The 26,609-nt window shown below is 38.9% G+C and overlaps 1 long non-coding RNA gene across 1 annotated transcript in view; it reads left to right on the forward strand.

The window, feature by feature from the left end:
* LOC117284497 overlaps positions 1–26,609 on the forward strand; it is a 35,419-nt gene that overhangs the window by 5,787 nt on the left and 3,023 nt on the right. The window contains exon 2 of the long non-coding RNA XR_004515595.1: positions 9,686–9,819. This is a non-coding gene — a long non-coding RNA (uncharacterized LOC117284497). The remainder of the gene's footprint in view (positions 1–9,685; positions 9,820–26,609) is intronic.

Consider the following 26,609-nt stretch of genomic DNA (forward strand, 5'->3'; position numbering starts at 1 on the left):
TGTAGACGACGCAACGCGGGGAGTGGAATGGGGAGCCTGTCCCGTCCCCATCATCGATATATGTATTTTGGTTGTTTGTTTGTTTGTTTTGAGACAGGGTCTCACTTGTAGTTGAGACTGACCTGGAACTCACTCTAGCCCAAGCTGGTCTTGAACTCACAGCGATCCTCCTGCCTCAGACTCCCGAGTACTGGGATTACAGGCATGCATCGCCATGCCCGGCAGCAGGTTAGTTATATTTTTATCTGTCTTGTCAGCAGTCTCAGTCTATTTTATGATGCTACAGCAGAATGCTAGAGACTGTCGTTTTAAATGAATGTAAGCTTGTGGGAGAGAGATATCCTGCTGAGTTGTCACATGACAGAAGTCACATGGTGGAAGGTCGAAGAGAGGGCAAACCCGCCCATATTAATGAAACCACTTTTGCAATCACTGTAAATATCCGACCTCCCAGGACTGTCATGATGGCCATAAAATTTTCTCCTTTGAACCCATAATTCTCCAATTGAGTATTGCTGGAACAAAACCACATGAACCGTCCTGATGGTTCTCACTTTATGCTCATGGTAATGGCCTCAGGGGGCTCTCATGATGGCACTTTCAGCCTCCTGTTCTAGTCAACTACTTCATATTTTCTCTGCTGCCTTCAAACTTATAACTCTTTCTCCTCTACCATCACTTTCAATGTCCTTACCATGAAAATGGAAGCTTTAAATAAAAAGAGAAGTTCTACAGCAATCCCATTCCATATCTACCAATATCTCAACTCTCATGCTCCTGCCTGTGACTACATATTAGCCATGTTCTACATGTCTGCCATGTACTATTTTTAAGTTTTTACTAAATTATTTGTATCAACATGTAAATATAATGTCTCAGATAAAAGAAGGTCTTTGTTTTGTCTGGTTCTCCTACCATTTACCACTGCTTTTCTTTCATCTCTGTTGCAAAACTCCAAGAAGAGTTGGCTATGTTGGTTGTCTTCAATTTCCCTTTTCTCAGTTTCTCTTCAGTGTTCCCTGGTCAAGGACTCCTAAGGATTGATTCCTACCAAGAAAACCAATCATTTTCATAGTATTAAATTTGGATGGCCTTGTCTCAGTCCTCATCTTGTTTTATCTTTGAACACATTTGACCTGGGTAGTGCCTGAGTTCTTGGATTCAATTTCTTTACTTGGTTGACAGTGTTCCACACTGCTTTGGTTGTCCTTGAATCTTGGTGGTCAACCCTTCTTTGTCCACTATTCCTCCTCTCTCAGAGTTTGTCATGTTGGAGGACTCAGGATCAGGCACTTTCCACTCCTTGATCCTTTTCTTTTATCTATATTTAGTCATATGATGTAGGTACTGACATATCTTCCTTTGCATGTGGCAGAAATGAGATAGACATTATATAACTTGTCCTGGAAGATACCTAGTCAGCAGTAAATCTGGACTTTAAATCAGGCAATCTGACTTCATTGTCTTCACACTTAACCATCCTCTACTCTCAAATGTGTTATTACATGATGATAATTTGCATTACAATTAATGCACAATGTTGCCCTAAGTTAATACATAACTCCATGAATCAGTGCCTTAAATATTGCTATGCTGATAATTTCATTATACCTATAATAACACTGAGGTACTAAAAAGTCATTTGCAAGTGGTCCAATGTATTGTGGAAGTGGGGTTTGGAGGCCAGAGCTGAAGTTCTTAATTTCTTCATTAGAATGTGTCCACTGTGGGTCCCTGAGGTCTGAAGGGAAAAGCAGCCCAAATCCATGGAACATAATATGTGAATTATTTTCCTTCAGATTTTTGAAGGCCTAAGTATAATGCTATTCCATGAAACTTGTAGTCAGAAGATTGGGGCATGACCCTGACTGCCTCTTACTAGCTGTTCTGTCCTCAAGCAAATCAGTCAATATCCCCAAACCTCTGCTTCTTCATTGGCAAAATGAAGGTAGTATTCAATCTATAGGAATATAGGAAAATAAATGAGCATATAAGAACATAAATGAAATGGTATCTGTATCGACCTGAGGTACAGCTGTGGATTGTGGTCCAGAGTGTTGTCCATCTCCTCTGCACAACATGGAAGCAAAGGAAAATTCCTCTCTACTGCTGCAAGTTAAAGAAGATGATTACCAGAATTGTCTGGCCCTGAATGCTTCCCTCAAGCTTTTGGTCAGTAAATATCTTTCATGGTGTTCTGTATCAGGACGACCTCCCGACTGATAACAATGGAAACAGAAATGGTCATGAGAGAAGCAGGAGCTCTCAGGTTTACTTCCATTATTGTCTTTTGTTAATGATCCAGCAAAAATATTGAATTGTTACAGTGTAACACACAATTTCCAGGAAAATCTCTTCCAACAAGAAGACTTTGGGAGTCTATGATTTCAAAGTTCCAGAAGAGCACAGAGAAGTGCTATCAGGTGTATCAGGTGAAAGATGTACCCTCTCCCTGTTGGAGAGGACATCAGTGTCCTGTGTTACTCTCAGCTCCTGTTCTGCTATACAAATATCTTTTTCCCTCCCTCCCTCCCTCGCTACCTCCCTTCCTTCTTTTATTCAACACATTTAATGAATACTTACTTGGGAACATGCACGGATGTGTGTGCTGGAGATATATACAGTGACGAATGTAGTAGACCAAGTCTTTTCCTTCATGGGGTTTTCAGTTAAGTAAACAAATAATAATATAATAACAGGTGGTGATAGATGCTTTGGGATAAATCAGAGTAAAATGATAGTGGTTCAGAGAGCTGGGAAGGATCGGCGGTCAGGGTCAGGGGGGCTATGCTAAGGTGAGAGTTGGGCATAGGTCTGAATGAAGGCAGAGAATGAGCTCTCCTCAGGGAGAGAGTCCTGGATGAGAGTTGAGCAAGTGCCGAGGCCCAGTGGCTTGAGTGTAGTGGGGAAACACGAGGAGCACTGTTATTGCCACTCTAGGGGAAGGAGCAGAAAGAAGGTTGGGAAGGCAGACTTGGAAATGTAACCAGTGAATGGCCTTTACGAGCCATGCTGGGGACTTTGGATTTTTCTCTAATGGTTGTGGGGAGCAAAGCAGTGAAATAAGTGGATTCATATTTTCAAAAAGCCCCCCTGGTGGCTTAGTGGAGAAAAGCACAAGATTGGGATCAACATGGAGCAGGGAGACACAGGCTTGGCCGCTGTTCCTGGTTTTTGTCCCACCCGTACCATGGATATTCAAGGGGTTATAGACCAGAGAAAAGGAAACAGAGCTAACAGAAGCGGCCAGGGCCAGGAGAGACAGGAAAAATGGAAGGAAGCTTCCAGCAGGTTTAGGTTAAAGGCTTTAGCTTCCTTTGCTTCTAATAAGTGTGAATGTTTTCCACAAATAAAGCTTTGACAAGTAGAACATTTTCCTGAAATTGTGGGAAAGAGAAGGGGCCTGGACCCATGAAGCAGAAAAGGATCTAGCTGCCAGGGCCAACCTGGGGGCTGCCTTTTAAAAAAAAAATCCTCTTCTTTTTGAGTGAATAGGCATTGTCTTAGGCCTCATACAAAGTATGTAATATAGCTGAAGTATATCAATAACAAAATTGTCTGTAGTTTTTACATTTTTATTATAACATTAAGAATTTAGAGAAACAAAAGCCTCTACAAGGTGGGCTGCATGTTGGACACAGCTGTGGAAATGCAAAAATGAAGCCAGACACTAAAGAATGTGCTGGGATTTAAAATGTTTTTTGTTAGTGCACATTAATTTTATACAATATTAAGTTTCCATGTGGCATTTTTATACATTCATATCACATAGTTTGATCATATTTATCCCTTCCTTATAGCTCCTTTCCCCTTCTTCCTTTCCTTTTGTCCAGTAATAGTCTCCTGACCCAGGAATATTGGATGAGAGTGAAAAGAGTTCACACACTCTAGTCTTGTGAAGAGCGTATATTTGCTATTGGAATCTGATTGTCTGTGGAGGCTGCTAAACCTTACTGCTGTCATTCAGGAAACACGACAGGTTGAGTGGCAGATGACAGCCTCACTGTCCTGCTTATTCCACTTGGCAACAACATGCTTATTCCAATGTGGCAAGGATGAGTGATGGACATCGCGTCACATCCTAAACCCCCTGAGCCTCCTCAGGCGCAGTTTCCTTTGAAGACACAGAGAGGCTGGGCTCTGCTCGTGACAATGAAAAGATCCAGTAGTACGTTTTGATCACAGTGTGAGTGATACTTCACCTCCGCAGTCTTGTGCCCTGGAGCTGCACGGTATGGGAAGGGACTGCAGCCCTCGTGATGATTAACCAGTGACGACTCACCCTGGAACTGGAAGAGCTGCCCAAGTCTGAGACTCATGCAGCTTCAGAGCTTGTGCTTTATTAAGACTCCTTTATCATAACTTGGAAAACCTGCCGGCTTCCACGTAAACCTCTGAGGTAGGCTGCTGTACGTGCCATTTTAAATATGAATGTGTGGGGCTTGGACTCGTACGAGGAGGTCACAGCAGAAGTTATTGGCTTAGTCAGAAAGAGAACTCCAAGGCTTTGTTTCACCGGATTATTGCCTTTCAAGTCACACAATTATAGTGACAAATAGAACAACCAGGGCAATGTGTCAAGAAGTGCGATGGAAGCCGTTGATGCTCGCTGGAAGATAAAAGGCATCATTATTCACGGAAAAACAGTCTCTGCGTGCTCTTAAGGCACCCAGGACAAATCAGTGAAGTCACAGATTTGCTTCTTTGCTAGCTGCTATTTGTGCTGTTTCTATTACCCAAGCACCAACTTTGTGTTTCCGTTTCCGTTTTGGCCCTTCTTGCTGGTAGAAACCACCGAGCAGGGCTTGCTGTTCCTGTGAGCAGCAGTGTGATATTTCTCCGTTTCATACTCAGAGGGCAAACGGTGAGCAGATAATTAACCCGGTAAAACAGGATCCACTGCAAGAGAGGTTTTGATAATCTCATTCTGCCTTGCTGTTTTAGTCTCCTAGGAGATAGGTTGCTCTCTGAGGACAGCGAGACATTGACGGAGAGAGAGAAGAGACTGGTCTGTGGTTTTACCAGATTCCCTGACACACTGGAGCACCAAAGAACTATTTGTATATTAGGGATATGGATTGAAGGTGAAGACTGAGGGGAAGAAAAGCTTGGGATTTGTGGCCCATAGAAGGAAATTGCGTCGCTTGGATCTGACACAGGAGACGGAAAAAGAAGTTCCCGCTATCTCGCTCCAGGTGCTGTTCCATCCAGGAGTTATGAAAGGAACAAAGACAAGTAGACACAGTAGACACGAAGGGAGGCTTCTAAACATGGACAGTATCACGGCTTTGGGACAGACAGGGACGGGACCGACCTAGAATCCTTTACTGCCAAGTGCGGGAGAACTGGGAAATTTTTCTCACCCCTGCACATCAAGACTGAGAACCAGTATGAGAAGCAGAGAGGGCAGATGCACAGAGGATACAGACGAAGGCTGGGGAATTCTGTGTCAGGCCAGCACGGTGCAGAGGGTCATGTCCTTGTGGTCCTCCTCCTCCCCTCCAAAAGAAAGTGTTGTGAGAGACGATTCAAGTATAGCAATTCAATTTCCTGAACTTTCCCTGCACATCCTGATAATCAGAAATTGGGTATTTTGGAGAGGGAGAGAGGAGAGGCTGAGTCAGGCCCCTCCTTTGTCTTCCCATGGTTCCTTGTGTCCCCCACACGACTGTGCTTGTAATATTGCCACCGTGGATGTACATGTCCATGTCCACGCAGAGTTTCTGTGAGGGAAGGGATCTGGTCAGTGTCTACGGTGTTTTTGTGTCTGTTTTTTTGGTACCGGGGATGGAACTTGGGACCTTGTGCTTTTGAGGCAGGTATCAGGACCACTGAGCTAAATCCCCAGACCCTCTACAGTGTTTCTGGGACAGTTTAGGATAAACTAAACGTTGCTGGTTGTTCGGAGAAATGAATGGCAGATCTAGGAAAGAGCAGATAGAGAGGAGCAAAAACAAAAAAACACAAAAAACAAAAAAACCAAATAAGTTTTCTTCCCAGATCTCATCCTCTTGGTAATCCTTTCAAAAGCATGTTAGCTCTGGGCCCAGACTGTCTCAGGTCCAAATTTATGTCTGTCCTCACCAAGCTGGGTCATCACAGGATTGTTCCTTAATGTTTTCTTTTCTTTTTTCACATGCATGACATTTTACTCTTTTGGAATGGTTCTAAAACATCACACTAAGGCTGAAAACAAATTTTGAGGCCAACAGTTTTATGAGGCTGAGTTATAACACATGCAATGCCTGTTCATTTGAAAGAATCCCCATCTTGGGGCTTATGATGTATCAGCTGGCAGTAGCACCCAAGTTTCCCAGAGCTGGTCATTATGTTTCTCCTGTTTTCATAGACTTCTCATTAGCTGCCTTAGGCTTTTGTTGCATGATCTCAGAGTCCCTCTGCTCTCTTTGAGAAGTAGTCAAGCTATCTTCTTTTCTTTCCCCCCTTACTAATTTCTTGGGTTTTCTTCATATTCTTCTGTTGGGCAAATTCTCATTGATTGCTACTCATAAACTGGGAAAGCAGTTGTACCTTCGTAATGAATTCATATGTGAAGCATCAGCATATGGCATCACTCAATACGTTAGCTATTATTCTTGCAGCCTTAGAGAGCACACCTAGCATCCCCCCATGCACACCCTCCTCCTCAATACTGCTGCTGGGTCAGGTGTCTGTTTTTCCCGACGTTGTGAATTTCTTGAGCAGCCTGAGCAGCGGGAAAAGACTGACTTTCTGACCTAGTTATGTGTGGAGATAAAGGGGTCCTCTAAGGAAGGAAAGAATTTGGGGTTGGAAATTAAGTGGTGAGAGTTGTTTTTCTGTTCTCACAGTCTAATTGAGTTTTCTCTTTGGGACTGATAATATAGTTCCTGACAGGGGTACACACTATGGACACAAGAATGTGACCAGGAAAAACTGGAGAATTTCAAAATTACTGATACCACTAGGTCATTACTTCACAAATGCAACAGATTTCTTATGACTAAATTAATTTTTATTGGTACCTGTTTGCCATGCATAATAATCACATTCACCATAGGGAATTTGTGCGTGTACATGATATATCTTAATTGTTTTTATGTTCCCTTCTCTTTCCTTCCCTCCAACTCTTTCATTACTCAAGGGATTTATAGCATAGGTTCATACATTGTGTTTTAGTTCAGGACCAACTTTATTTTGGTTATTTTTCTTTTCTTCCCAACATAAATGCCTTCCCTAACCACCCTACTGCTGGCTTCCCATTACTCTCTATAATATCATCCTTTAAATTTCTTTTATATATGTGTATATTGGTATTGGTACCAGGGATCAAACTCAGGACCTGTGCTTGAGAGGCAGGCATGGTACCACTTAGTGAAATCCCTGGCCCCACATTTAATACATTCTTAAATTACCTTGTTCATTTGTTATCTGTTCTTTTCCCTGATCCACACCCTCTATTTTTTTTCCTCTACTACTATTCTTGAAGCAGATTAAATATACATTAACCTGCAACATTTTGACTGTAATAATTTTTGGATGATCAATACATTCACATTTAAAAGAATACATTCTTACTTAAAGTACACAAGGTCTTAATCCCATGATATGTTTTGCAGAAACTTAGCTCCTCTCCAAGGAGGTAACCATTATCAATTTCTAATCTGTGTTTTCCTTTATAATTTTGAAGTCCTGAGAACACATTTGTTCTTTTTTTTTTGGTACCAGGGATCGAACTCAGGCCCTTGTGCTTTCAAGGCAGGCGGCAGAACTACTGAGCTAAATCCCTGGCCCTGAGAATACACTTGTGATTAGGCCCAGCTCTCATACTCTGTAACTACTTCTGTGGACCCTCTAAAAACAGGTGATTTTAATAGTTTCTGTAAGGACTTCAGATGAGGGGGTTGGGGGTAAAGCTCAGCATGGTAGAGGGCCGGTGTTCCATTCCCAGCACCAGAAAGAGGGGAAAAAAAAAAAAAAGATTTAAACTGGGAAGTTGCCTGCCTTCTTCCTCTCTTTTCAACAACTCCTAAGGATGCCTGGAGAAGGAGCACACACCCTTGTGTCTCAGTTGCTGCTCCACAGGTCTAATCTTTCTTTCTTTCTTTCTTTCTTTCTTTCTTAAAGAGATCTTGTATCTTTACATGATGTATCTTGGTTCTTATGTTTTCCCCATTCCCCTGGCCTCCCCTCACCTGCTCCACTCTTCCCTATTTTACAAAGACTTTGTTTTCTTTTTTTCCTTTTCTCGTATTCTTTCTTTTTCTTTCTTATCTTTCCCCCACCCCTCCCATTTCCCCTAAGGTCTAATCTTTTCTATAAATGGGAACAGCAGTGTCCCAATTTTAGTTTTGGATCAAATATGGCTACGTGTATAGGAAACCCTAAATTAGAGTATTTTAAATAGAAGAATTATCTTCCTAATGAGAAGTGGGTTGGAAGAGAAGTGGTCTGGGCTAGGGCTACACAGCAGGGCTTCTGCACAGCATGCCTGAGGCGCTTCCCACCCTGTTTCCAGCCATCCTTGGAGTTTTTCTTCTGCTGTGGTCACCTGGCCGCTGACGAGGCTCCCGCTATTGCATCTGCTTTGCAGACAGACAGGAAATTGAGCAAAAGGCAAACCCATCTGGCCTCTTTTCAAGGAGATTTAGCAGACGTCTCAACCACAAGCTTGCATTTGTATCATGTTGGCCGGAACTGTGTCACTTGAACTGCCATCTGAGTAGGGGTCCGAGAGATGTGTTTCCTTTTTGAAAGCTGGACATATTGCTGTCCCTGCAATGAAAGATAATTATATCAGTAGGGAAAAAGTGGAGAATACACACAAGATATGCAACTAACAACGTTCAAGCAAGTCAAGGTACACAGTGGGCACTCAGAAAGTGCGGCTGTACTCACATTTGAATTAAGCTTGCACGGTAGGGAAGAATGTATGTGAATATGTAAAATGGGCCTCTGTTGACTTGAACGTCAAGTTAGTGATGAGCACCTTTTGGGTTGGGTCCTAGATCCCAGGGAATGAATAATACAGACATTATTACTGTGGAACTGAATATACCTATTCACTCCAACCTTAACTACAATTCTGAGAAGTGAGTATGGCTATTACTTCACTTTGTGGATGAGGAAATTGAGAGTAAAGAAAGGTGAAGTTCCACAAGCATCAACTGGTAGAGCTTGGAAAATTTCAAACTCCATTTGCCTTCAGAGTAAGATTTTAATCAATGGTGTGAGAAAATATCTTTCAATAAAAGAAATTTTCTATTTCCTCTAAAACTTTCCCAGTTCCCAATGGAATCTTAAAATTCATTTAAACTTGCTGTGTCTCTGTGCTCAAAATAAGGAGAATAAATAGCAGATGGCAGGGCCTCTGGGAATATAATAAAGCCAGTATGGGAAAGTACAGCCATTTTTCTTGCCCCAGGAAGGGCCTAATTTAGGGTTCCAAATACTGTGAGATGCCTTGGCGAATCACACTGGTTGGTGAAGGGACTTGACATTCCCATCATCAAGCCTCACCACACAAATATGTTGAAATCGAAGGGCTCCCTTTACAGGTGGAACTGAAATTCTCATCATTGTCAAGATGAGACTATGCTACTTATAAAAAACATTTACAGGCAATGCAATTATTCAAGAAAGGCAATGATAATCAGAGTGCATGCTTATATGAGTACACACATATACATTTGTTTATATTTTACAGGTACATATTATAAGCATCCATCCTTATAAAGGAAGAGAAAGCCTGATGGTTTTCAGAACATCTGTTGAGAGATGGATGGTAATGCTCTCCAGGCACACTTCAAGGAAGACACAGACGGTAGGAAGACACAGATGGTAGGTACCGACTGATCATGAAGAATGCGTACTATGTACACAAGGTCAGGCAAAAGAAAAGTAGGAGCTGTTTCCAGGTTAGGATGAAGGCAATTCAAGTGTAAATATCTGAGGGAAGGATGGGGCAGCAATTACCCAGCTGTCACTAGTCAGCGACCAGATAATCATCAGTGTTAACCCTGTTTGCAAAGGTAAGAGGAAGGGCAGACTTATCTCCTAATCCCTTTCTCTTACCAAATGAAAGAGGACGTGGTTCTCTTCTACACCTGCTCCCGAGTGGCTACTTTTCAGTCCATGAAGGTAGAAGAGAATCAGCAGGTGGGTTCACAGTTCCATACACATGTGAGATGGGGTGAGGTGTCCTTGACAATTCCCCTGGCAGGGGTGGGGTGGGATGGGGCTGCGTCACGTCTTTCTCCCCTCCGCTGTGCTGTGTTAGTTCGTGCCCCAGATGTTGCTCTTGCCCTGTGGAAGCCCTTCTGCCAGGGTCGGTGGCTACGGCTGGTAACTATGTATACACATTAATCAGTAAGTGTTGCCCCGACTACTTCATGCCTTCTCTGTGGATTTTGTTGTGGTTACTCTTTTGTTCATGTTTGGTTATAGTTGTAAAGTGATTCTGAGGCCCTCTACTGGTGTTCCCCGGGTGAGCTCATCAACTGTGATTGCTGTAGGGATGAGTGGAAATCATTGGCTGCTTTTGGGACAGGGAAAACCCCATAATGAAAGAAAGCTCCGTGAAGAAAAATACCTTGTAGCTGGGAGTGGTGGTGCATTGTGGTAACCCCAGCACTCTGAGAAGCTGAGACAGGAAGATGGCAAATTTCAAGGCCAGCCTGGGGTACATAGCAAGTTGGAGGACATCCTAGGACATTGTGAGAAGCTGTCTCAGAAAACCAAAGGAAAATAAAAAATCTCATGTACAATGTTATTAATCTTTTTGAAATTTGCAGTAATAATCTTAGTTGGGCAAAATCATGGAAATATAAGAAATCAATCTTTTGATTTCAGTACAGGAAAGTTTTTTTTTTTACATCTTACTAGCTTTTCATTGCTTTGTAGTGTTAGTGTTTGAGAATGTTTGTAATTTCTGTGAAAATATTTATTTCCCTAAGGCTAGCAGAGATGAATGGATAGAAACAGGACAGTGATGCCTTTTTATTTTTCTTCTCTAAAAAATAGAAGTTTTACTTGCTAAGTTTTGCAAAAGCCTTTTAAAAGACATTCACTGGTATTTGGAATTTTAAAAACATCTGCTTTTTAAACTCTATAAAATATATTTTCATGGCATTAGGACTTATATTTGAACAAAGCTGTTAAAATGTATTTCCATGGTAACAAGCAAAAAAATATTAAATCATGTCAAATTTGATATTCTGATTATTAAAGGAAGATAGCTATCTTACACATTTTTGGCTATTCCAATGCTTTTTATCTTTTCCCTTAAAAATACATATACCTCATTAATTGGAATATTAATGATCTATTTGTCATAGGTTAGGCTATGTGAAGTTTTCCTAGTCAGCCTTTTAATCAGTGATAGAGCAGATAGGTTGGGAAAAACAATATTATAGAAAGTGTTTTAATAATAATAAGAATGCATTGGTTTTAGCTACATAGAATTTTTAACTCTATATAGAAGTATTTCAAAAGTGTATTTGCATTTGCAAAACTTGATGGCTACTTTACCTACAAATACTTTATTTCTATTTATTTCTACTTTACCTACAACCTTTGAAAATCTTTCTTGTCCCAGAAGCTGTGCTAGGTAGAGATATTAGAAGAAAACAGAGAGCTCTCTTTCTTCAGAAAGCTAAAAGTCTAATAATAAGATAGACAGGAAATAAATGAATCACAAAAAAAGTAGCTTACAGTCTTGAATATATAAACAGAGTATTGTGGAGGTTATTAGAGAAGAATCAAAAGATCTAAAGTATTCCCTGGGAGGTGTTATTTAAGAAGAGTTTTGGGAAAGAGGGAAGAGGTTCTAAGATAATGTATTGAGCCAGTAGTACACTGGGCAGAATCAGATCAGAGCCCCAGCATTGTGGCTTGTTGTATGTGTCCACACCTGGCGGGTCTGAATGGCTTGCAGGGTCTGGTGGCTCCTTGGGTAACCTAGGCCACGTGGGCGTGTGACAAGGGTGTCAGTGATGGTAGGGAGGCAAGGGACAGGAAAGGGTGGTTGAGACCCCAGACCTGTATATATGCAGATCAATAAATGAAATCCATCACATAAACAGAATCAAGGACAAAAGTCACATGATCATCTCAATAGACACAGAAAAAGGCTTTTTACCAAATCTAACATTATTTTATGATAAAAAGATGAAGAAAATGGGCAGGGATTTAGCTCAGTGGTTCTGCAGCCTGCTTTGCAAGCGAATGGTCCCAAGTTCAATTGCTGGTACAAATAAAAAAAGAAGAAAATAATATAGAAGGGACTTATCTCAATCTAACGGATGTCACTTATGACAATTTACTGCCAGCATCATATTGAATGGGGAAAAACTGAAAGCCTTCTTTCTAAAATTAGGAACAAAACAAGGCTGTCCACTTGTCTACTACCACTACTCCTGTTTAACATAGTGCTCCAAACATTAGCATCAGCAATTAGGCAAGGAAAAAAAATAAATAAAAGGGACATGTATAGGAAAGGAAGAAGTCAAATTATCATTATTAGCAGATGACATGATTCTCTACATAGAAGACTCGAAAGAATTCCACCACAAGACTCCTAGAATTAATAAATAAGTTCAATAATGTATCACAATGCAAAATTAAAACAGAATCATTAACATTCCTGTAAACAATACTGTGTCCACTGAAAAATTATGAAAAAATACCAATCACAATAGCACCAAGAAAAATTAAATACTTAGGAATTAATCTAATCAAGAAGAAAAAGACCTCTACAACAGAAACAACAATACTCTGAAAAAGGAGATTGAAAAGGACATCAGAAAAATAAAAAGATATCTCATGTTCCTGGATAGGTAGAACCAATATAGTTAAAATGGTTGTGTTCCCCAAACTGTTGCTTAGATTCAATGCAGTCCCAGTCAAAATTCCAACAACATTACCTACAGAACTGGAGAAAACAATCCTAAAATTTGCATAGAACCAAAAGAGACCCAGAATAGTAAAAACAATCCTGGGTAATAACAGCAAAGCAGAAGGCATCACAATCCCAAATTTGAATGCAAACTAGTACAATTAGTACAGAGATCAGTGTGGATATTCCTCAAAAAACTAAAAGCAGAGGAGCTGGATATTTAACTCAGTGCCACACCTGCCTCCCAAATGCAAGGTCCAAAGTTTGATCCCTGTACCAAAAAAAAAAAAAAAATTCCCCTTCTAGGTATTTTCTCAAAAGAATTAAAGCCATCACATTACGGTGATAAATGCATCCTCATGTTTATGGAGTGCAATTCATAATCACTTAATTCTGGAGGTAGCCTGTATATCTCTTGGTGGATGAATGGATAAAGAAAATGTGGAATTTATACACAATGCAGTAATACTCTGCCATAAGATAAACATGAGTCATTTATATGAAAATCGGTGCACCTTTATACCATAAAATCATGTGAAATAAGTCAGACACACTATTTAAATATCATACTTTCCCTGATGCGAGGAACTCCAAATATAAAAAAGGGCAAAATACAAGATAGATAATAGGAAGTACAGAGATAGATGTCACAAATAGGAAGGGATTGTCGGCCGGGGGAGGGTGCTGATGAGCCCCTGCCTGAGGGTACAGTGAAGGATAAAAGAATAATACAAGACAAAAAGAAAGGATTGTTTTTGCAGGGCCTGGGATGGCCTAAGGTCTTGCAAGTTAAAACCTCGGGGCTCTGGATTTGCCAGTATTTGCTGATCATACAACACATCGAGGGCGTAATGGCAAATGTAAGGAACAGTGGGGGCCAAGGCACTGAGAAGAACCAGGCTTGTCAAAGGGGAGAAATGATGCATTCTTGCCAAAGACAGGCAATAATTAATGAGTGAGCTGTGTTTTCTTTAGCTAACATTTGCTCTGGGAGAATGGCTGCACAAGAGTAGTAAATTCTGAGCTTCAGTGTCACCTTGCTATCAGATGTCACATTACTGACCATTGAGATCTCAGTTGTGACCAGTGCCACAATTGAGAGTTTTGCTTCTGTGCTCCAGCTGGAGGTGCTGTAGTAAGTCACGTGGGCCTGGGACAGACTCACAGTTTAATCAATAGCCAGTTCATAAGCCAATTCAATAATATTTTATAGCCTGCCCTGTGTGGTTTCAAACTCGTCTCCTGCAATTGTCTTAGTTACTTTTCTTTGTTGATGAGACAAAATAACCAACATCCACAATTTAAAGGAGAAAATGCTTATTTAGCTTGCAGTTTGTAGAGGTTTCATTTCATAGTTGGGTGGCTCCAAGGTGGTTTGGCATGGCAGTAGGGCATTGCAGGGGAGAAACAGTTCATGGCAAAGTTGGGCAGGCAGAAGACAGCAAAAGAAGCAAGTGACCAGGAACAAGCATCTTTCTCTCCCTTATGTCTTATCAAGGCTACTTAGGACAGGTGTCGTCCACATCCTTAATCCTACTTCCCTTAATCCTAGAGTTGCACCATGAATCAATCTCCCCTCACACACTCTAGATCTAGCCACTTCTGAAGAGCCCCACCTGTGATCACATGAGGCTTTGGGAAACATCTAAACACAAGCCATAACAGGGGTTAATCTCACCACAAGCCACAACCAAAATCAAGAGATAAAGGTAGCAGGAGGGGAAGGAAAGGGATAAAAAGAGGAATTAAGATGTGTTATGTACCAACTCCACACAAGGAATGTAAACGTTATGCACTACAAAAATGTACTAATAAAATAATTTAAAAACCTAACAGAGACAATATCTTATAAAATCATTAATCAGGTAAATGTGAGTTATTTTTATTTAATATTTATTTATTGTGCTACTAGGGAGAGAGAATGTTTCCCTAAGGTAGTACATTGTTTAGAGTTATCAATTTTCATGCAAATATTTTAATGGTAAAATAAAAAAAATCTCTATTTTGCTAAGGGTCTTAAGTGGTAGGTACAAATCCTTATTTATTTCTGTTAGAGGTATGCATTCTTTGAGCCATAGTTTTTCCTATATTTTCCTCTTTGTTTTCTAATGGGAAAGTTGTCCCTTTTAAGGGATTTTAGTGTTTCCAAATGAAGTCAGTAAAATTTCCTAAAACAAAAATAGAAAATTTTCTAGAAGGAAGTTGATGTCTTAAAAAAAATACATTTAACAACACTGAAGACTTATTCACTGGATTCTTGCCCAAGAATGAGTGATGAATACTTTCTAAGTATTTACTATGGACTAAATCCTCTTAGGGTTGGGAGGTATAGTAGAGAACCAACAGAGAGAGAGGCTGCTTTTTGTCACCTTTCACTTATAGCCTAGAATGGTCTACTGTTCCACACCCAACTAACTGACAGAAGGATTGTTTGAAGTAGAGTAATGATCACTTGCTTTTCCCTGAAAATGAACCAGTAGTTGATTTCATGAATCTGTGATTTTGATGAGAAGAGAGTCACATGTGGAATTAGATCATGATCATATGGTCCAAGTGGGGAGGCTTGGAAGATCTCTGTAGAATGAAGGTGGATTGTGGGAGCTCCAGATGGTCAGCATCACTGGTTCTTAACTTCCAGCATGAGTATAAAGCACCTTGGGGCTTCTCAAATATGCATTTCAGGCCCTACTTGGAGAAATTCAGATTCTTCAGTTTAGAATAATGCTTCAGAATCTGAGTTTTAAACAAGCATCAAGGTTTTTTTTTTTTTTTTTTGGTACAGGGGATTGAACTCCAGTCCTTGCGCTTGCAAGGCATGCCACCGAACTGCTGAGCTAAATCCCCGGCCCTCAAGGGTTTTTTTTGTAAAAGTTAGTATAATTTTTTTTCAAGATTTATTTGTTCTCTAATAGCACTAGAAATAATATCAATAATCAAAAAGTGGGATGATAGTAAACTAAAACAGCAAGGCAAACAATCTACAGAATTGAGGATACAACCTACAGAATGGGAAAAAAATTTGCCAGCTACTCCTTCTGATAGACAGTTCTTGTCTAGAATATATATATACATATATATATATATGTATATATATATATATATACTCAAACCCAAATGACTGAATGAAGAGCCCCTGTTGCTTGTCTAAAATTCAGATTCTTAAGCATTGTTCTAAACTCTGTATTTCTCCAAGTGGGGCCCAAGTACACACTTCTTAAAAGACAAGTACAAATGGCCGGTAAGTACATGAAAAAAAATGTTCAGCATCTTTAGCCATTAGGGAAATGCAAATAAAAGCTACCCTGAAACTCCATCTTACACCAGCCAAAACGGGTATCATTAAGAACTCACCCTACAAACACCGTAACAAATGCTGGACAGGATGTGGAAGAAAAGGAACACTTCCCAGCTATTGGTGAGAGTGTAAACTGTACAACCACTATGGAGATTCTTCAAAAAACTAAAAATAGAAATCCCATTTGACCCAGATATATGACTTGAGATCTTCCCAAGAGAGTTAGATATACTATAGTGATATATATTTATAGCAGCACAATTTACAATGCCTAAACTTAGCAGATAAAGATAAACAAAATGTATACATATTTACATATATATTCCCCCAAATTTATGTAATTGTTAATGTATAGCAAATAGATAACAATAAATATACTTAACATGAATCTCACAAGCCCTAAATAAAAACTCACCAAAGCACTTTCCAATAATAGTTTACTAGAGAAAAGAGTGTTAAAATAATTTTTTACAAGGAAAATATTTATTTGGTGTTAACTCTTTCCCAATATTAAAAACAGATATATGAATATATCTAAATGGTATAGTTCTACATAATTAAAAAGTCTAGCTTCAAGAATTGATTATCGCCAAGTGTGGTGGCGCATGCCTGTAATCCCAGCACTCAGGAGGCTGAGGCAGGAGGATCACTGTGAGTTCAAGACCAGTCTGGGCTACATAGTGAGTTCCAGGTCATTCTCAACTACATAGTGAGACCCTGTCTCAAACCCCCCCCCAAAAAAAAAAGAATTGATTTTCTCTAAATTTGTCTCAATACCCAGCCCCCACTCTCCTTGATACATTTGCAGTCTGCTTGACACTTAAGCCTTCCACTTGCTGGACCTGTCAGGACAGATTACAAGCTTTGTCATGGTGATTTTCCAGGGCTAGTTTATGAGAAGTTAAAATCAGGCTGGAGAATATTTCCCATAATTCCTCATTTAAAAAGACAAGATTTTAAAAACATTTTGACGACAAAAATATATTGCAATTGTGTAATCTGATAGCCTTGATAAGATTCTCGAAATGTAAGATTCAAGGCCTCTCAATAACAATTGCTGAGAGAAGACGCATGCTCTTGTTTCCTACAGAGAGAAAGGCAAGGCACTTCCAGCTTGTGCAATGGCTGGAGAATCCTTTGGTTTGCCTCTTCTGAGACATCCCTTTGAGACAGCGGACGTAATCAGAATGTGCCCAGGAGCAGATAGTCTATAGATATCAGTTTAGTAAGAAAATCGCTAGTAAAGAGCAAACAGGAACCAGTACTTACTGCACTGGGACAATAGGAATCATCATCAAGAGGGATGATCATTGTGTATTTTATCAACATGTGTGTCATCTTTGTCAAGTTTGTATTTTTAAGAAATAAGGTCTGGGGCCCAAGTGTTAGCTCAGTGTTTCTGCTACTGACCAAGCAAGTGCAAGGTCCTGAGTTTGACAGGTCTGTATTATAGGAGTCTAAATAACTGCATGACATTATGGTCCAGATTTTTTCCCCACTTGACAGTCTAAAAAAAAAATCAATGATTAGTTAACAAATTATTTTTATTGAAACTGTCAGGGTTGGCTTTTGTCAGACTGACTAGCTGGTAGGTCACAACTTTTCAGTCAAAATAATTCTGGACCCGGCATATCTCCCATCATGCTTATGTACAAAGATTTATAAAGCATGGTCTCAGCTGTTAGGGAACTGAGGAGACAGGCAGCCCAGAAAAGTGTGGCTGATTTGTAAAAACAATAATACGAAGGATATTTTTAAACAAAAACAGAGTAGGAAGCATTCAGGGAATGATTTGGATAGTGCTGATTTTACAGGATGGATGAATCCCTGAATTAGAAGGATCAGAGAAGGTATTATTGAGAAAAGTGAGCCTCATCTGGTTGTGATTTTATGTCAGTGAGGAAGGGGTATATGTTAGCTTTCTATTACTGCAGCAAAATATATGAGGAGATCAATTGAGAAAGAGCAAGGTTGATTTGGTCTCACAGTTTTGGAGGTTTTAGTCCATGGGCCTGTGCATGGAAGGGGAGACCTCTTCAGCTCATGGCCATGAAGAAAAGAGAAGGAGAAAGAGGAAGGCATTTCACAGTCCCCATTCAAGGGCAGCACCCCTAAAGAAAGCTCCTGCTTTCACCTCTCAAATATCTCTACCACTTTCCACTAGTGCCAAGTGGAAACTGAGACCCAAGCCACTGGGAGCCTTTCTACATCCAAACTGCAGTACAGTGGAATGTTTTACACTGGCAGTGATTGTTTGCATTTCAAGGAAAAGCAGAAATGCAGGGAATAGATGAGACCAGGTTATAGAGTAATTTTTGGCCACTCTAGAAGGGTTCTGAGAGATGGCAATGGAGGAAAAGAGCAGTGTCAGAACATGATAGTGACTTCCATCCACTTTTTATTTTTTGTAGGGCCTTGCATACGCTACCACTGAACTACATCCATAGTCCCCACTGTATCTTCTAAATGTGGCTAGGAAGTTTGAGTTCTGTGCTATAGGAGATGGAAAACAATCAACAGGAGGAAAACATTAGTTTAGGAAAATCTAACTGCAACATAGGACTGGCTCAGTGGGTCTCACAGTGTGGACCCAGACTTTTTAAGGGGTCCTTGAGATCAAACCTGTTTTCACAATAATACTAAGATGCTACTTAACTTTACACTATGTTGATATTTGTGCTGAAGATAAAGCTTTTTCCATTTACCAAGGTAGTGGGACCACCTGGTGCTGGTTGTCTTAATATTCTTTATCACTATTCACTTATAGTGAAGGCATGTCAGCTTTCCTCTGAATGTTCAGTTCTTCATGAACTCACTGGTAAAAATAATTTACTTCATGAAATCTAAACCCTTGACCACATTTATTTTCAATATTAATTGGGACAAAATGTGAGGTACTTATAAGGTACTGTGGTTCCTACTGAAATATGATGGTTTTCTTAAGGAAGTGAATTTATTTTGAAGTGAAACAGACCAAGCCCTCTGCCCTCTGTTGGTTTATTTTTTTTCAAATGAAGTACTATTATTACTTGAGAGGTGGGGAACTATGGTAATTCAGATAAGGTATTTAATAGATCTGTTCTCAGAGAAAAACAAAGTATGTCTGATGATTTAAGAATAACAACTGACAGTATTTTGTGGCCAATAATAAAATTTGGACTTTGTTCTTTGTGTATAAGGAGGCTTTGTATCCCACTATTCTACTGAATCTGTCAATTAAGTCTAGAAGTCTTTTGGAAAAGTTTTTTGGATCTTCTATGCAGAGTATCATATCATCAGCAAACGTGACAGTTTAACTTCTTTCCTATCTTTATTCCTTTTATTTCTTTCTCTTGCCTAATTGCTGTGCTAATATTTCTAGAATTATATTGAACAGGAGTGGTGACAGTGGACATCCTTGTCTTGTTCCTGATTTTGGAGTGAAGGATTTTAGTTCTTGGAAATTTAATATGATGTTGGCTATTGGTTTTTCATAGGTAGCCTCTATCAAGTTGAGATAAAGACCATTTATTCCAATTTTCTGTAGTGTTTTTATCATGAATGGATGTTGAATTTTGTTGAATGCTTTTCTGCATCTGTTGAGATGATGATATGGTTTTTGTCCTTGACTCTGTTAATATAGTGTACTACATTTGTTGATTTACATGTGATGAACCATCCTTGCATCTCTGGGATAAATCCAACTTGGTCAGCTTGTATGATCTTCTTGATGATCTTCTGTATTCTGTTTGTCAGTATCTTATTGTGGATTTTTGCATCTCTGTTCATTAGGGAGATTGGCCTAGAGTTCTCTTTTTTTTTTGGTTGGGTCTTTCCCTGGTTTTAGAATCAAAGTAATACTTGCTTCCAGAAATGAATTTGGAAGTATTGCTTCCCTTTCAATTTCATTGAAAAGTTTAAAGGGTAGTGGCAATAGTTCTTCTATAAATATCTTGTAGAATTCAGCAGTGAAGCCCTCAGGACATAAGCTTTTGTTTGTTAGTAATGCTTTAATTACATTTTCAATTTTGCTGAATGTAATTGGGGAGTTTAGACTTTTTTTTTTGGTACCCGTGCTCAAACTCGGGTCCTTATGTTTGTGAGGCAGGCAGCAAAACCACTGGGCTAAATCCCTCACCCCAATGTTTAGACTTTTTATATCTTCTTCATTCAACTTTGGAGGTTCATATGTGTCTAGGAATCTGTCCATTTCTTCTGTATTTTCCATTTTATTATTGCATGGATCTGAGCCTTTTCTTTCCTTTTTTTCTGATAAGGTTGGCTAAGGGTCTATTGATTTTATTTTTTCTTTCAAAAAAACAACCTTCAATTCATTGATTTTTTTTTTTTGGTATCATTCTCTTAGTTTCCATTGCATTGATTTCTGCTCTAATCTTTATAATTTCCTCTCTTGTATGAGCTTTGGGTTTTTCTTGCTCTTCTTTTTCTAGGAGTCTAAGATTCATCATTAAATTGTTTATTTGAGTTCACTCTGTTTTCCTAGTGTGGGCATTCACTGCTATGAATTTTCCATGTAGAACTGCTTTCATTGTGTCCCTTAGACTCCTGTATGTTATATTAGCATTGTCATTTAATTATAGAAACAGTTTAATTTCTTCTGTGACTCAATGGTTGTTCAGCAGGGTGTTATTTAATTTCCATGTGTTGTGAAATTCTTGAGGTTTCTTAGGCTCTTGATTTCCAATTTAATTGCACTATAGTTTGATAATATACAAGGGATAACTTCAATTCCTTTGCATTTACTTAAGCATGTTCTATGAGCTAGCATGAAGTCTATTTTGGAGAATGACCCATGTACAGCTGAGAAGAATTCATATTCTGATTTTGTGGGGTGGAATACTCTGTATACATCTACTAAGTCTCTAAGACTTGGTTCAGTTCTATTATTTTGTTGTTGATTTTTTGTCTAGGTGATCTGTCTATTTGTGTCCATGGAGTATTGAAGTCCCCCTCTACAATTGTATTAGTGCTTATTTCATTTTTCATATCCAATAATATTTGTTTTGTATAGTTGTGTAAGACTTAAGTCTCACTTTTATTCCTGGAGCATGAACAGCCAAGAGGCTTCCACGATGCTGGGCTCAGAAGCTCAGCGAGGCTCCAGGAGCTTGTCCGACAGCAAGAGTCACCCAGGAAGGAACACACCAGGCAAGGTGGCAAATAGACCTTTATTAGTCTGGCCAGACGGCACTCCCCAAGCCAAGTAGCTCAGAGAGGCGGCTAGCTCAGAGACAGAGGCCATTTTTATATAGGGCTGAAGAGAGGGTTTACATGTAAAACTTACGGGAAGAGGACAAAGGTGAAGAAGCGGTCGTTCTGATCTATTGGTTATCAGGCAAATACTTGACTGTCAGGTACTAATGATTAGCAGATTGCTCATCCACTGTTCTGTTTACAACTTAGATTATAATGTTTAGAACATTCAGACTACAGGCATGCAAGGAGTGGTGCAATCCATGTTGGATCTCTGTGTATCGGTCTCCACCATACACAGTTATCTAACAATTCACAATTAATCACTAGTTATCTTATAAGGGATGGGGGGAGCGACAATCTCTAGGTTGTTTGCTGGTCAACATGGAGTCGCTCTGGTTCAGTCAGGATCTTACAGTTGGGTGCATTAGTATTTGCTGCACATATATTTATGATTGTCATTTCTTCCTCTTGTATTGTTCCCTTTACAAGGATGTAGTTGCCTTTGTCTCTCTTAATTAGTTTTGGTTTGAAATCTATTCTGTGTTCAAATAAGATAGCTACCCCTCTTTTTTCCAGGCTCCTGTCACATGGAGAACTATTTTCCATCCTTTTACTCTCAGTCTCTGAATTTCTTTGTGGATTAAGTGAGTTTCTTGTATACAGAATATTGTTGGATTTTGCTTCTTAATCCATACTTCAAGCCTGTTTCTTTTGATTGGTGATTTGAGGCCATTAATATTAATGGTTATAACTGTTCTATATTGGCTTTGCATTGTCATGTTACTTTTTGTGTTATGGGTTCTTTTATTTATTTTTCCCTCTCTCCCTTTCATTTCTTGCCTTGCCTGGTATATTTGCTCTGTTGGCCCTTATGGAGTGTGGTCTTCATTTTCTTTTTCCAGGTTATTGTTTAGAAGTGATTGGAGTACCGGTTTGGTGTTTATGAAATTTTCTCAGGTGTTCTTTGTCGTGGAAGTTTCTTATTTCCCCAACCATTTTGAGAGACAGTTTTGCAAGATACATCCGTCTAGTTGTTTTATATCACTCCAAGCTCTCCTTGACTTGAGGGTTTGTGTTGAAAAGTTTGCTGTGATTCTAATGGGCTTTCTTTTGCATGTGATTTGTTTCTTCTCTAACTGCTTGTAGTATTTGTTCTTCTGTTGGGTTTACAAGATCTTGATTATTATATATCTAGGTGTATATATATATATATTTTTTTGGTACCGGGGATCGAACTTGGGTCCTTGTGCTTGTAAGGCAGGCCACCGAACTGCTGAGCTAAATCCCTGGCCCCTAGGTGTAGATTTTTTGTTTGATCATGGCTAGTTGGAGTTCTATATGCCTCACTTATCTGTGTGTCAAATTCTTTTGTTATGTTTGGGGAGTTTTCTGTCATTAATTCTGTGAACAGTTTTTTTTTTTAAATTTCATTTATACTTTCTCCTGCTACTTCATGGATTCCTATCAGTCTTATATTATTCTTCTTTGCATCATCTAAGAGCTGTTGGATTGATTTCTCATGATCCCTTACTGTTTTTAAGAGATCTCTATTTTCATGGTTACTCACCACTATCCTATTTTCTATATCTGAAATTCTATCTTTACATTCTTTCATCCTGCTGTGAATGCTTTCTATAGAATTTTTAATCTCCTGGATATCTGAATCTATTTCATGGATTGCATTTTTTTCCTCTGTTAGGCATTCAATGTTTCCATTTCTTTCCTAATCTGAGAATTCATGGTTTTCATCATGGTCCTGAGCTCATCTATTTTTTTAAATCTGTTTCTATTCTAGAGTATCTTAATCATGTATTTCATTTTTCTCACCATTTCTGTGGTTATCTGGGAAATTACTTCAGTTTTGAATTTTTCAAGAGCCTCATTTATCTGTTTTTTTTTTTTAACTTCTTGTGCTATTGGTTCAGGATGTCCAGATGGTTGACTGTCAGACTTCCCACCTCATTTCCCCCACAGTTTACCTGTGGTGGGGTGGAAGTATGTGTTTGTGTCTTGATTAAATGCCTTTTAATTTCTATTTTTATCATTGGTACCATCCTTGCTTTAATTCCTGGGTTAATACTTCAATTTTCCAGATATAGCTGTTCTTTAGGTTTTGAGTCTCTAATGTCTCTGAAGCAAACTCATTTCATTATAACAGGGAGGACAACTGATTGGATCAATCACAACACCTTAGCCCAAGTGATACAATCAGTATCACAATAGCATCAAGCACAGCTTGGAAAATGATAATTTGTGGTAGTTATTAATCTATTACCTTTAACCATGAGAATGCAATAAAAATCGAGAACCAGCCTACAATATGTTTATAGTGAATAAACTCTTCAATATAGCAACTTTACTCTTCAGGATGGAGATTTAGAATGAGATGGGGAGGGAGGAATAGATAGGTAGGATAGAGAAAGGTTAGAAGTAAGGTCAGAGAACACAGGAAGATCACCAAACTCTAGGGAGCTGTTGAAGAGGAGAAGACAAAACAAAATATTTCCAAGAACAGAACAAACTAACATCAACAGGGAGGCTAGAGACTGTAATCACTTTCTTTTAAAACTAATGACAATGAGATAAGGAAAAAGAGAAGAAAGGGAAAATAAAATAAATTCAAATTAGGATAGGTACAGGAACAAGAATGGAGAGTAATGGAGATCAAGGTGGGAGAGAGAGAGAGAGAGAGGGAGAAAGAAAAGAAGATAAGAAAAAGAAGATTAAATAAAAGGACAACATTTGTGAAAAGAAAAAAGATAGATAAAATATTTTTAAATGATTAAATATAAGTGAAAAATATTACTTTGAAAATAAAAAATACAAATAGAAGTAGAGGGCCTCCTTCAGAGTATGCCTCAGTTGACACATAGACAGTGTGGGCAGGAGTGTGCAGGTCTAAGGTAGTTAGTCTTAGCAAGCCAGCTGCTATCCCCTGAGGTTCAGGCTATTTTTTGGTTTCAAGGCCCAAGTTGAGATCTCTGTCCTCCTGCTGTGTTGAACTCTGCAAGCTTCTACTGCAGGTTCCAGCTGTCTTTCCCCTGAAGTTAAACCAGGTTCTGATGTGAGGTGCTGGTCCCTCTGACTTACCAACTATGGTGGTGTGGTGTGCCTTTATTGAAGATTTTCTTCACTTTTCCATTTGACTTCAATTTTCATCTAGGAGCCTCGGAGAGGCCTTCTTTATCTTGTTCACAGGGGGGCACCGGGCATGAACAGCTCTTTATCGGTGCCCACTTAGCCAGGCTCCTCTGTGGCACTGGATCAAAGGAGTGTGCCAACTGGAGTGTTGGTCACAGGGTGGTGGCTGGGCTCCCTGTGGTGCTGGGTCAAAGGGGTCGTCTAGGAGTTTTTATAGCTTAATTATTGTGAATTGTATCTCAATAAATGTAGGTATGAAGATATCTGTATAATACGTTGACTTAAATTCTTTCAAGTATTTATTGGAAATTGGTATGCTAGATCAAATGTGTGTGTGTGTGTGTGTGTGTGTGTGTGTATTTTTTTTTGTTTGTTTGTTTTTGTACCAGGGATTAAACTCAGGACCTTACATTTGTGAGGAAGGCAGTGGAACCACTGAGCCTAATTCATGGCCCAAATATATTTTTAATGTTTGAGGAACTTCCATTCTGATTTCTTTAGCAGTTGCACTAATTTACATCTTCACCAATAATGTAAGAGGTTCTTATTTCCCTGTATTTTCACGAGTATTTTTTGGTTGATTGACTATTCTTGATGATAACCATTCTGTTAGAGAGTAAGATGGAATCTCAATGTAGTTTTGATTTGCATTTCCCTGATCTAAAGATGTTGAATATTTTCTGTATCCTTACTGGCTATTTTAATTTCATTTGAGAAGTCTTTGTTCAATTCATTTGCTTAATTATTGATTGGGGTTTTTTTGAAAAGTGTTATGTTATATATATTATATAGAAAGAGTTGTTTAATCAGTTGGAAACTGGATAAAGAAGATGTGGTTTTTCTATAAAATGGAATACTACTGAGCCATAAAGAATGAGAAATTAGAGTCATTCATAGGAAAATGGATACATTTTGAGGATATACTCCTAAGTGAAATAAGTCACACATGTGTAAATACCAAATAGTGTCTCTCATGTGAAAAACTATAATAGTACTCAAGATGCTAATGGGATAATTAACAATGTGAAATAGGAAGAAAAGGACCAAAGAAAGGTGCAGGAAAAGTGGGAAGGGTAGGGGAAGAGGAATAAGGGAAAAGGAAAAAAATATGAGAAAATGTAAAAATGGAATTACAGTGTTTGTAAATGGTGAGGGGAGGAGGGAGTGAAGGGAGGGTAGGGACAAGGGGAAAAAATGAGAACCAAGACCTGTCATGTAAAGGTACAAGATCCCAGTAATGAATGTAACTGTACTGTATACCTAGAATGTACCAATAAACTCAATAAAAAGAAAAAAGAAAGAGTTCTTTATATTAATATACAGCATAATTATATATTAATCTTCTATTGGAAGAATAGCTGGGATAACTTTCTCCCTTCTGTAGGACATTTATTCATTCTCTTTTTTTTTTGTGGGCAAAAGCTTTTGAATTTCATACAATCCTACATGTCAATTTATGCTACAGTTTTTTGAATTATCAAAGTCCTATTCATGCAGTTGTTGCCTGTGTCTATGTCTTCAACTATTTCTCCTGGATTTTTTCCAGATGTTTCAAAGTTTCAGGTTTTATGTTTAGGTCTTTGATCCAATTTGAATTGACTTTGGTACAGGTTGAATGATGGGGATCTAATTTCAAAGTTGTACACAGAGATGTCCAGTTTTTCCAGCTCCAATTGTTAAAGAGATGTTTTTTTAAATTCATGTGTTTTTAGCCCTTTTGTCAAGAATCAGATGGCTGTAGCAGAATAGATTTCTTTCTTTGTTCTCTAGTATATTCCAACTAGTCTTTGTGTGTATTCTTTTGCCAGTAAAATACTGTTTTTGTTATTATAACTTTGTAGTATATTTTGAAACTGATTACTGTAATACATGTAGCACTGCTGTTTTTGTTCTGTATTATTTTGGCTACTTGGAGTCTGTGTTTCCATATGAATTCTTAGATTGATTTTCTAGTTCTGTGAAGAATGTCATTGAACTTTTGGTGAGGACTACATTCAGTATTTTGGCCACTTACACACTGATGATCCATGGAGGTGTGAAGTCTTATCATCTTCTATTGTCTTCTCCAATGTTTTAGGGTTCTGTAATTTGCCACTGCCTGCA

The sequence above is a fragment of the Fukomys damarensis genome, unplaced genomic scaffold (assembly GCF_012274545.1).
Source record: "Fukomys damarensis isolate Sample0158 unplaced genomic scaffold, DMR_v1.0_HiC HiC_scaffold_37, whole genome shotgun sequence".
NCBI lineage: Eukaryota > Metazoa > Chordata > Mammalia > Rodentia > Bathyergidae > Fukomys > Fukomys damarensis.